This window comes from Chelonia mydas, chromosome 1 (genome assembly GCF_015237465.2).
Source record: "Chelonia mydas isolate rCheMyd1 chromosome 1, rCheMyd1.pri.v2, whole genome shotgun sequence".
Lineage (NCBI taxonomy): Eukaryota > Metazoa > Chordata > Testudines > Cheloniidae > Chelonia > Chelonia mydas.
Genome location: NC_057849.1, coordinates 319,530,679 through 319,542,631, shown reverse-complemented (window position 1 = coordinate 319,542,631; position 11,953 = coordinate 319,530,679). Strand labels below are relative to the sequence as shown.

The 11,953-nt window shown below is 50.5% G+C and overlaps 1 protein-coding gene across 7 annotated transcripts in view; it reads left to right on the top strand.

Moving 5' to 3' along the window:
* Positions 1 to 6,358: 6,358 nt before the first annotated feature.
* Positions 6,359 to 11,953, top strand: part of ERGIC2 (ERGIC and golgi 2) — a 48,780-nt gene continuing 43,185 nt past the window's right edge. The window contains exon 1 of one of the 7 annotated variants that reach the window (XM_037889122.2): positions 6,359 to 6,700. The gene's annotated coding sequence lies outside the window, so the exon portion shown is untranslated. The remainder of the gene's footprint in view (positions 6,701 to 11,953) is intronic. The other 6 variants (XM_043551413.1, XM_043551420.1, XM_043551407.1 and 3 more) reach the window with 6 other exon arrangements.

The following is an 11,953-nucleotide window of genomic DNA, read 5'->3' as shown; positions in this document are numbered from 1 at the left end:
AAGAAGAGTCACCTCCCAAGAAATGAACACACACCACAACCTTGGAAAAAGAATTCAAAATGAGATCATACAGTTACTGGCAACAAAAGTCAAACAGAACATTGTAGAAGATCTGAAGTCAGCAAGATATTACTCTGTTATTCTGGACTGTACACCTGACATCAGCCATACGGAACAGATGACTTTAATGGTGCGCTTTGTAACAACAACAGAACCTAGTGAAAATGTCTCTGCATGTGAACCTAGTGAAAATGTGACTGTCAGAGAGCATTTTCTACAATTTATTGACATTGATGATACTACAAGTGCTGGTATGACAAATGTGCTTCTTAAAAAGCTGGAAGATATGGGAATTGCGATAGCTGACATGAGAGGTCAGGGCTACAATAATGGTGCCAACATGAAAGGAAAGAACAGAGGAGCACGGATCCGAGAGTTAAACCCTCAAGTTTTTTTTGTCCCATGCAGTTCTCATTCATTGAACTTGGTGGTCAGTGATGCAGCATCAGCTTCTAGTGAGGCTGCTAAATTTTTTAATGTAATTCAAAGCATCTATATATTTTTCTCTGCATCAACTCATCAATGGCAAAATTTAAAGCAACATCTGGGAACATCCTCTTTGACACTGAAATCACTGAGTGCCACACGATGGGAAAGTCGAGTGGAGGCAATAAAGCCTATCAAACACCAAATTGGGAAGATAGATGATGCCATAGTTGCCATCATGGAGGATAATGCTATGACAGGAACTGTTCATGGGAGAACAGTGTCAGAGGGAAATGGAATCACCAGAAACGTACAGAACTTCAAATTTCTGTGTGGCTTAGTGTTGTGGCATGACATACCGTTTGAAATAAATGTTGTAAGCAAGAGACTCCAAGGTGTTGACCTTGAGATATCTGGAGCAATGGAACAACTGGACAAAGCAAAGTCATACCTACAGTCTTACCAGTCAGATGAGGGATTTCAAAATGTTCTGAAGAGTGCACAGAAGTTGTCAGAGGAACTTCACGCTGAAGCTATTTTCCCACCCATTCAAGAATACAAGAGTCACCGAAGAAGAAGACGTTTTGATTATGAGGCATGGGATAATCCCATAAGAGACCCCAAACAACAATTCAAAGTTGAATTCTTTAACCAGGTGCTAGATTGTGCAATACAGTCAGTTGAAGAATGTTTCATGCAGTTCAAGAAACACAGCAGTATATTTGGGATGTTTTATGATATTCCAAAACTCCTCACTATACCTGAAGAAGACCTACACCAGCAATGCAGGGCACTAGAGACAGTGTTGACACATGATGACATGCGCGATACTGATGCAAGTGATGTAGAAAATGAACTGAAAGCCCTTTCAAGATACATTTCAACAGGATCAACTCTAAAGCCTGTTTTGGAATATATGTGCACATTTGGAAGATTGGACAAATGACCAGGGAAGAGTATTAAAATATTGCTCAGGCATGCAGGAGTGAAATCAGGAAGGCCAAATCACACTTTGAGTTGCAGCTAGCAAGAGATGTTAAGAGTAACAAGAAGGGTTTCTTTAGGTATGTTAGCAACAAGAAGAAAGTCAAGGAAAGTGTAGGCCCCTTACTGAATGAGGGAGGCAACCTTGTGACAGAGGATGTGGAAAAAGCTAACGTACTCAATGCTTTTTTTGCCTCTGTCTTCACGAACAAGGTCAGTTCGCAGACTACTGCACTGGGCAGCACAGCTTGGGAAGGAGGTGACCAGCCCTCTGTGGAGAAAGAAGTGGTTCGGGACTATTTAGAAAAGCTGGAAGAGCACAAGTCCATGGGGCCGGATGCGCTGCATCCGAGAGTGCTAAAGGAGTTGGCGGATGTGATTGCAGAGCCATTGGCCATTATCTTTGAAAACTCATGGCAATCAGGAGGTCCCGGACGACTGGAAAAAGGCTAATGTAGTGCCCATCTTTAAAAAAGGGAAGAAGGAGCATCCAGAGAACTACAGGTCATTCAGCCTCACCTCAGTCCCTGGAAAAATCATGGAGCAGGTCCTCAAGGAATCAATTCTGAAGCACTGAGCAGAGAGGAAAGTGATCAGGAACAGTCAGCATGCATTCACCAAGGGCAAGTCATGCCTGACTAATCTAATTGCCTTCTATGACGAGATAACTGGCTCTGTGGATGAGGGGAAAGCAGTGGACGTGTTATTCCTTGACTTAGCAAAGCTTTTGACACGGTCTCCCACAGTATTCTTGCCAGTAAGTTAAAGAAGTATGGGCTGGATGAATGGACTATAAGGTGGATAGAAAGCTGGCTAGATCGTCGGGCTCAACGGGTAATGGTCAATGGCTCCATGTCTAGTTGGCAGCCAGTATCAAGTGGAGTACCCCAAAGGTCGGTCCTGGGGCCAGTTTTCTTCAATATCTTCATTAATGATCTTGAGGATGGCGTGAATTGCACCCTCAGCAAGTTTTCAGATGACACTAAACTGGGAGGAGAGGTAGATACGCTGGAGGGTAGGGATAGGGTACAGAGGGACCTAGACAAATTAGAGAATTGGGCCAAAATAAATCTGATGGGGTTCAACAAGGACAAGTGCAGAGTCCTGCACTGAGGACAGAAGAATCCCATGCACTGCTACAGACTAGGGACCGAATGGCTCGGCAGCAGTTCTACAGAAAAGAACCTAGGGGTTACAGTGGACGAGAAGCTGAACATGAGTCAACAGTGTGCCCTTGTTGCCAAGGCCAATGGCATTTTGGGATGAATAAGTAGGGGCATTGCCAGCAGATCGAGGGATGTGATTATTCTCCTCTATTCGACATTGGTGAGGCCTCATCTGGAGTACTGTGTCCAGTTTTGGGCCTCACACTACAAGAAGGATGTGAAAAAATTGGAAAACATCCAGCGGATGGCAACAAAAATGATTAGGGGACTGGAACGCATGACTTATGAGGAGAGGCTGAGGGAACTGGGATTGTTTAGTCTGTGGAAGAGAAGAATGAGGGGGGATTTGACAGCTGCTTTCAACTACCTGAAAGGGGGTTCCAAAGAGGATGGATCTAGACTGTTCTCAGTGGTAGCAGATGACAGAATGAGGAGTAATGGTCTCAAGTTGCAGTGGGGGAGGTTTAGGTTGGATATTAGGAAAAACTTTTTCACTAGGAGGGTGGTGAAACACTGGAATGCGTTACCTAGGGAGGTGGTGGAATCTCCTTCCTTTGAGGTTTTTAAGGTCAGGCTTGACAAAGCCCTGGCTGGGATGATGTAGTTGGGGATTGGTCCTGCTTTGAGCACGGGGTTGGACTCGATGACCTCCTGAGGTCCCTTCCAACCCTGATATTCTATGATAAGATGACCACCCTCTTTCCAAATGCTTTTGTTGCTCTGCGCATACTTCTAACACTTCCTTTAACAGGTGCTAGTGGAGAATGCAGCTTCTCCACGCTGAAGTTAATAAAAACAGATCTACGCTCCACAATGACAGAGGAGAGGCTGGTCGGCCTTGCAACCATCTCAATAGAGCATGAGCTGGCCCAGACTGTGGACCTTCAGCAGGAAGCAGTTCAAATCTTTGCAACCAAGAAGGAATGGAAAGCACCACTTTGATTATTCAAACAGATAAAAATGCCAGTGTTTACTATGCAGACAAGAAAAGTTACATTTGCTGTTCAGGCATTTGAAAGTTAAGTTTCAGAGTAGCAGCCGTGTTAGTCTGTATCCGCAAAAAGAAAAGGAGGACTTGTGGCACCTTAGAGACTCACAAAGTTATTTGAGAATAAGCTTTCGTGAGCTACAGCTGACTTCATCGGATGCATGCAGTGGAAAATACAGTGGGAAGATTTTATATACACAGAGAACATGAAACAATGGGTGTTACCATACACACTGTAACAAGAGTGGTCAGGTAAGGTGAGCCATTACCAGCAGGAGAGAAAAAAAACAACTCATCATCAAGGATCTACAACCTATCCTGAAGGACGACCCATCACTCTCTCAGATCTTGGGAGACAGGCGAGTCCTTGCTTACAGACAGCCCCGCAACCTGAAGCAAATACTGACCAGCAACCACACACCATACAACAAAAACACTAACTCAGGAACCTATCCTTGCAACAAAGCCCATTGCCAACTGTGTCCACATATCTATTCAGGGGACACCATCATAGAGCTTAATCACATCAGCCACACCATCAGGGGCTCGGCCACCTGCATATCTACCAATGTGATATATGCCATCATGTGCCAGCAATGCCCCTCTGCCATGTACATTGGTCAAACTGGACAGTCTCTACGTAAAAGAATAAATGGACACAAATCAGATGTCAAGAATTATAACATTCAAAAACCAGTTGGAGAACACTTCAATCTCTCTGGTTGCTCGATTACAGACCTAAAGAGGCAATTCTTCAACAAAAAAACTTCAAGAACAGACTCCAACGAGAGACTGCGGAATTGGAATTAATTTGCAAACTGGACACCATTAAATTAGGCTTGAATAAAGACTGGGAGTAAAGACACAAAGTAAAACTATTTCCCCATGTTTATTCCCCACCCACCCCTTTTCCTCACACGTTCTTGTCAACTGCTGGAAATGGCCCACTTTGATTATCACTGCAAAAGGTTTTTTTTTTCTCTCTCTCTCCTGCTGGTAATAGCTCACCTTACCTGATCACTCTTGTTAGAGTGTGTATGGTAACACCCATTGTTTCATGTTCTCTGTGTATATAAAATCTCCCCACTGTATTTTCCACTGCATGCATCTGATGAAGAGAGCTGTAGCTCATGAAAGCTTATGCTCAAATAAATTTGTTAGTCTCTAAGGTGCCAAAAGTCCTCCTTTTCTTTTTATGAAAGGAAAGTGTTACTTAAAATTTTTGAACAAGGCATTTTAAGTTGTTAGTTCTCCTTCATTGGGGTAGGTAGCAGAGCAGTACCATGAGAGGAGCAGAACAGGAGGAAGGCAGAACTGAGACCTTTCAAAGTTTTGGCCCAAGTGAGGGGTAATGGGGACGTCATTTCAGCTCCCCGCCTCAGGTGGCGGTGCCTCTCCAAACAGCCTGGCGTGGCCGCACCCACACTCCGACCCCAGGCACTTTCCCGCAGTGCAGTTCCTTCCTGTTCTTCCATAGTAGTCCAGGTTGGCTGGGGCTGGGGTTGGCTGGCGTTGCAGTTCCACCGGGACTCAGGGCAGCTGGTGCTGGAGCTGGGGCCACGCTGCCCACCTGGCACTTGGGGCGCTGGGACCATGCCACCCGCAGCTCTGGGGCTGGCGGCACTCCAGGGCTGGGGTTGGGGGCCCGCCCAGAGCTCTGGGGGCCTAACCAGACCTCTGGAGCTGGGGCAGGGGCCCTGGGGGCCACAGTGGGGGTGCTCTGGGTCCCTGCAGGGGAGGGAGGGTAGAAGGGGAGGGTGAGGAGCTGGGCCTTGGGCAGAAGGGGAGGGGCAGAAGGGAGGGGCCAGGGGCTAGCCTCCCCAATGGCCGGTTCACCAGCTGCCCGTGGTGGCTTTCCACATCCAAAAGTTCTGCAGCCACTGCTTGTCAACCCAGACTTGCATAACACTGAGATCCCTCCATTCAGAAGCCCACAGAGTGCTGGGATGGAAACCAATGCATCATGGGACACTGAGCCCGCCCCATGACGTCCTGTGATCCTCTCCGCCTTCCCAGAAGTCCTACCTGCAGAAGGTGGAGAGTAGCACCATGGGATAGCTACCCACAGTGCACTGCTCTCTCTGTTGATGTTAGAGCACCAATTGTGGACACGCTTTACAGAAAGAGGGAGCGTAGTGCGAACACGCAATAGTGATGTTATTATAGCGCTTTTCGATGGTCCACATAACTTTTGTTGACAAAACTCTGTCGTGTAGACCAGTGGTTCTCAAAGCCAGTCCCCCACTTGTTCAGGGAAAGCCCCTGGTGGGCCGGACCGGTTTGTTTACCTGCCGCGTCCGCAGGTTTGGCCGATCACGGCTCCCACTGTCTGTGGTTCACCGCTCCAGGGCAATGGGGGCTGAGGGAAGCGGAGTGGGCTGAGGGATGTGCTGGCCGCCATTCCTGCAGCCCCCATTGACCTGGAGCGGCGAACCACAGCCAGTGGGAGCTGCGATCGGCCGAACCTGTGGATGCGGGACAGGAGCTGATGGCAGGATGCTGCATTGCCAATGCTCATGCTCTTATCAAGAGTTTCATGCTATTGGGTGATTTCCTTTAGCCCCAGCTCCGGGAGTCCTGGGATTTTGTAAGAATCGCAGCTCCTTTAAAACAAAACAAAACCAAAGGCTGTTTCCAGCCTTTGGGCTGCGGGGGGGGAGCCTGGAAACGCGACCCCCAGAGGCTCTGTCAAGTCAGCAGACAAGGAGCGGTGGCTGCTACTGTCAATCGGATCAATCGCGGCATTTGAGCGGCTGGATCCCGACGCAGGAGCAGCGGGCGCGTCCCGTCACCCGGCCGGGCCGGGTGTGCAGGGCGGCTCGTGAGGGGAGAAAGGAACGCCCCAGCTAGGAGCAAGGAGCAGAACCATAGAGCGCGGCCTCCGCGGAGTGCTAGACAGGCACGTTCTCGGTCCCTTCCAGCCGGCCCGTCTCGGTGCTTGCTGGCAGTAGGGCACGCGCGGCCTTCTCATTGGCCCGGAAGACACCCGCTCCAGACCCGGAGGCGCAGGCACGGGGCTGCCGGAGTCGAGCGCCGGGAAGCGCTCACCGCTGCTCGGTTAGTGGCCGGCCGGGAGGTAGGCGCCTGTCCCTGTTCCCAGCCGCTCTGCCCCTCAGCACCGCCGGTGTCCCTGCCCCTCGCACCGCTCCCCGCCCTGAGCGCCCCCCGCACCCGCACCCCTCCCCATCCTGAGCCCCCTCCCCGCGCATCCCCCCTCCCCACCCCACTCTGAGCCCCCTCCCCATGTATCCCTCACCCTGAGCCCCCGCACCCCTCCCCACCCTGAGCCCCCTCCCCGCGTATCCCCCCTCCCCACCCCACTCTGAGCCCCCTCCTCGTGTATCCCCCGCACCCCTCCCCATCCTGAGCCCCCTCCCCGCGCATCCCCCCTCCCCACCCCACTCTGAGCCCCCTCCCCATGTATCCCTCACCCTGAGCCCCCGCACCCCTCCCCACCCTGAGCCCCCTCCTCGCGTATCCCCCCTCCCCACCCCACTCTGAGCCCCCTCCGCGCCTATCCCCCGCACCCCTCCCCACCCCACTCTGAGCCCCCTCCCCTCGAATCCCCCCTCCCCACCCCACTCTGAGCCCCCTCCCCATGTATCCCTCACCCTGAGCCCCCGCACCCCTCCCCACCCTGAGCCCCCTCCTCGCGTATCCCCCGCACCCCTCCCCATCCTGAGCCCCCTCCCCACGAATCCCCCCTCCCCACCCCACTCTGAGCCCCCTCCTCGTATATCCCCCGCACCCCTCCCCATCCTGAGCCCCCTCCCCGCGCATCCCCCCTCCCCACCCCACTCTGAGCCCCCTCCCCATGTATCCCTCACCCTGAGCCCCCGCACCCCACCCCACCCTGAGCCCCCTCCTCGCGTATCCCCCCTCCCCTCCCCACTCTGAGCCCCCTCCTCGCGTATCTCCCGCACCCCTCCCCATCCTGAGCCCTCTCCTCGCGAATCCCCCCTCCCCACCCCACTCAGCCCCCTCCCCCCCGAATTCCCCCCTCTACCCCACCCTGAGCCCCCTCCTCGCGTATCTCCTGCACCCCTCCCCATCCTGAGCCCCCTCCCCATGAATCCCCCCTCCCCACCCCACTCTGAGCCCCCTCCCCGTGAATCCCCCCTCCCCACCCCACTCTGAACCCCCTTCTCATGTATCCCGCACCCTGAGCCCCCTCCCTGCGAATCCCCGCTCCCCACCCCACTCTGAGCCCCCTCCTCGCATATCTCCCGCACCCCTCCCCATCCTGAGCCCCCTCCCCGTGAATCCCCTCTCCCCACCCCACTCTGAACCCCCTCCCCATGTATCCTGCACTCTGAGCCCCCTCCACGTGTATCCTCCACCCCACCTTGAGCCCCATCCTCGCGTATCTCCTGCACCCCTCCCTACCCCGAGCCCCCACCCCACCTCACCCTGAGCCCCCACCCCACGTATCCCACACCCTGAGCCCCCACCCCACGTATCCCACACCCCCGCACCCCTCCTCCCCCTGAGCCTCCTCTCCCTGCACTCTTCCCCACCCTGAGCCCCCTTCCGACATATCCCCCAACTCTCTCCCCACCCTGAGCCCCCTCCCCATGTACCCTTCCAAACCCATATCCCTACTCACCCTGAGCTCCCCATGTATCCCCTAAATCCCATACCCCCTGCCCTGAGCCCCCTCCCCCGTATCCCTCCCTACCCTGAGCCCTCTCCGCACGTACCCTTCCAAACCACCATAACCCTGAGCCCTCTCCCTATGTATCCCCATACTCCTCCTCACCCTGAGCTCCTTCCCCACCTATCCCCCAAACCCCATATCCCTCCTCACCTGGAGCCCCCTCCCCACGTATCCGTAAATGCTGTAACCCTCCCCATCCCCACATATTCCCAAACCCTGTATCTCTTCTCACCCTGAGTCCCCTCCCCACTTTTCCCCCCAAACCCTGTATTGCTCCCCACCCTGAGCCCCCCTCCATGTATCCCCAAATCCCCATATCCCTCCCAGCCCTGAGTCCTCTCCCCATCCATGTATCCCCCAAGCTGCATACCCCTGCTCACCCTGAGCCCCTGTCCCTTGCATCTCCTTACCCCCAGCCCCTCCACACCCTGAATCCCCTTTGCCAAGCCCCCTTGCCATGTATCTCCCAAATCCCCTTTGCTACACCTCATTCTGAGCCTACACCCATGTGTCCCTCAAACCCAAGTCCTTCCTCACCCTGAGCCCCCTGTCCTTGCATCCTCTTGCCCCATGGATCCCCCATCCTGAGCCCTGTGTCCCTGCCTCTCTTCCTGAATCTCCTGTATCCCCAACACATCGTGTCTCCTCTTCTCACCCTGTGCCCCTTATATCCCTGACGATTACCAGCAGGAGAGTGGGGTGGGAGGAGGTGTTGTTTCATGGTCTCTGTGTATATAATGTCTTCTGCAGTTTCCACAGTATGCATCCGATGAAGTGAGCTGTAGCTCACGAAAGCTTATGCTCAAATAAATTGGTTAGTCTGTAAGGTGCCACAAGTACTCCTTTTCTTTTTACTTCCCTTTCCCTGCTTCTGTCTTCCCCACAACATGCCTTTCCCCTCACCCTATATATCCTGCTGTCTCCCATATCCCTTTCTCAGCCCCTCCCACTCCCTCCACCTGTAACCTTCCTCTCCCTTTCCCAACCCCTTGCCCCATCTCTTTCTCCAAAGATCCCCCTCTTAGCCCTGGCTAGCTCCCTTCCCCCATATGTCCTCCTTGACCCTAGCCTCCCCTCCCTTCTTTAATTCCCCCCCATCAGATTGTATCTCCTGCACACCCCTTCATCTCATTCCTTCTCCTCCCCCCCCCTTCATCTTCCTACTTGTTCCTCTACAAGTTCCCTTCATCCCCATCTTACCATCTCCCATCTTTCTTGTCCCCTCCCACCTGGGATAATGAGTGTTTGTGGCTCTTGTAGTTCCCCTTTTACCAAGAATAATAATAATAGTCCTAAGCACATCTTGCTTGCCCCTTCTCACTGACACTCTCAAAGTGCCTCACTAACATTAATGAATTGAGTCCCATGTCACAGTCTGCTGCTGTTGTAATAGTTTTTGGGGTTAAATTCAGTGGTAGTTGCCTGGCTTGCCAGAATTTGAATTTGCTGTTATGCATTCCACCTACAGTTTTCAGATTTGACCCTAAAGTCAAGTGCATAATATTATTTTCATTTAAAAGAAAAGTATGAAGAGAAGTCTCCAAATTTGTTTCATAATTTGATCACTTTGTTCATCCCCCATGTGCTTCTATCATTCCCTTTGACATCTTCAGCATAGTTACAATATTCCAGGCTGTGCATGCTCTCATACATGTGAATGCACATATCTGTTACTGGGCTAAACTGCATAATAACATCTTAGTTCTCAGAAATTGTTTTCTCTGTCCTGTTTCTTTTGTGACTTGTCTCAAACCTGAAGATTTTAAGCCTCTTAGGTGATTTCCCTTCCCCGCCCCACCCATACCAGGGGCTGCACAAATCACTGATGTTTTTTTTAAACAAGACTTTTACTTTGTTGTTTAGATGAGTTAATCCTATTCTTGTTAAATACTGTAGTTAACTAAATCTGTGTAGAAAGAAGACAGTAGGGAAGGGCTAGTTCTTTTCCTTCGAGCATAATAAACCTCTGACATGTTTCAGTCTTTGCCAGGTGGACTTCATTTTTCTTCTCCAGTCCCTTTATCTAATGACGAAGGTAATTTGGCAGTTGCTGATTAGCTGGTGAAGGTAATTCGGCAGTTGCTGATAGGCTGCAGTCTCTTAGAGGTGTGTTTGAAAGAGCACAGATTTAAGATGCATTATGGCTAGAGTGTATGCTGAGTTAGCATAATGCAATTGAATGTAATTACAGTTAAAGTGTTTTCACTGTTTTGTCTTGGATTCAGAAAAATAATCTTACTGCAATATTTTGTTTCCATAAAATTTTATGGAGATGGCTGTGTCTTTAAAAAAAACCCTGTGGCCTTGCTGGTGATGCATAGCATCAAGCAATCTGGCAGATCCAGATCCTTGGTGATGTAAAGCCAATCACTGTATCTCTCTGATTATTGCTCCTTCTAGCCCGCATTGTAGGGAACATTTCAGGGGGCAAAGGAAGTTGGGCCAAGATAATCTCTGGCTGCAGAATGGCACCTTATGGCATTGGCTGCTGGACATAAGAGCCTTAAGAATGCTGTAACTTGGACTGGGAGCCAGCTGGCTCCAGGATAAAGAGAATGCAAGTCACATGAAGTCATATTTGCTCCAGTCTTGTGCCTACTGTAGCCGATGTTGCTCTTTTTTCCTATGGTCTCTGTTTTGTGTGTCAATTCAGTTAATCATTGTCCAAATAGCACCAGGGTCACCAAATGGTCACCAAAATGCCCAAGACAGACTGACCAGAATTCAATGAGAACTTAATTGTGTTCCTGTCTGGGTCCCCCCTTCACAAGTCAGCTTTTTCCAGAGCCCTGAAAGACTGGAGCTACTCCCCTTTTCCACAGATTTGTTTTCTGTTCCGTCTAATTTTTAGTTCTCTCTTTCTGAAATTTAAATACCTTTATTTACTACCAAGAGGAATGCAGTTGTGTCTTTTCAAACTTTACTCACTTTGGCGCTCACATTGAGATTCCCTTGTCTGATGAACTTGCTCTGCCCTCTGAAATATTGGAAATGGGAGTAACTCTGTATTCATGTTCTATATCATGGCTTGTGTTTTCCCACATGTTTATCAGGTTTCCTTAGGCCTTGGGTTCAGGGTTGCATAGAATTTTTCAGTCTGTCTTTTTTCTGCTCTGTAAGTGTTGGATATTTGGTAGAATGATCTCAAGTTTCAATCCTTTTGAAAGGGAGGTGATGCAGTTCTAGAATTTTTCTCTGAGGCAGTATTGATAATGACAAAACAGTTAGTACTGATCAAAATATATCCCTGGCAGAGAATGTCCCCGTTAGTCATCTTAGTTCCTGGCAAGCAACTCTATGCCTGAAGATTACGAGATGCTCAGTTCCCCTTGGATAATGTCATAAGAATGGCCATACTGGGTCAGACTAACAGTGCATCTAGCCCAGTATTGTCTTCTGGAGTTGCCAATGCCAGATGCTTCAGAGGCAATGAATAGAACAGGGTACAGAGTAACAGCCGTGTTAATCTGCATTCGCAAAAAGAAAAGGAGTACTTGTGGCACCTTAGAGACTAACCAATTTATTTGAGCATAAGCTTTTGTGAGCTACAGCTCACTTCATCGGATGCATACTATGGAAAATACAGAAGATGTTTTTATACACACAGACACAGGGTAACTTATCAAGTGATCCATTCCCTATTGTCCAGTCCCAGCTTTTGTCAGTGAGAAG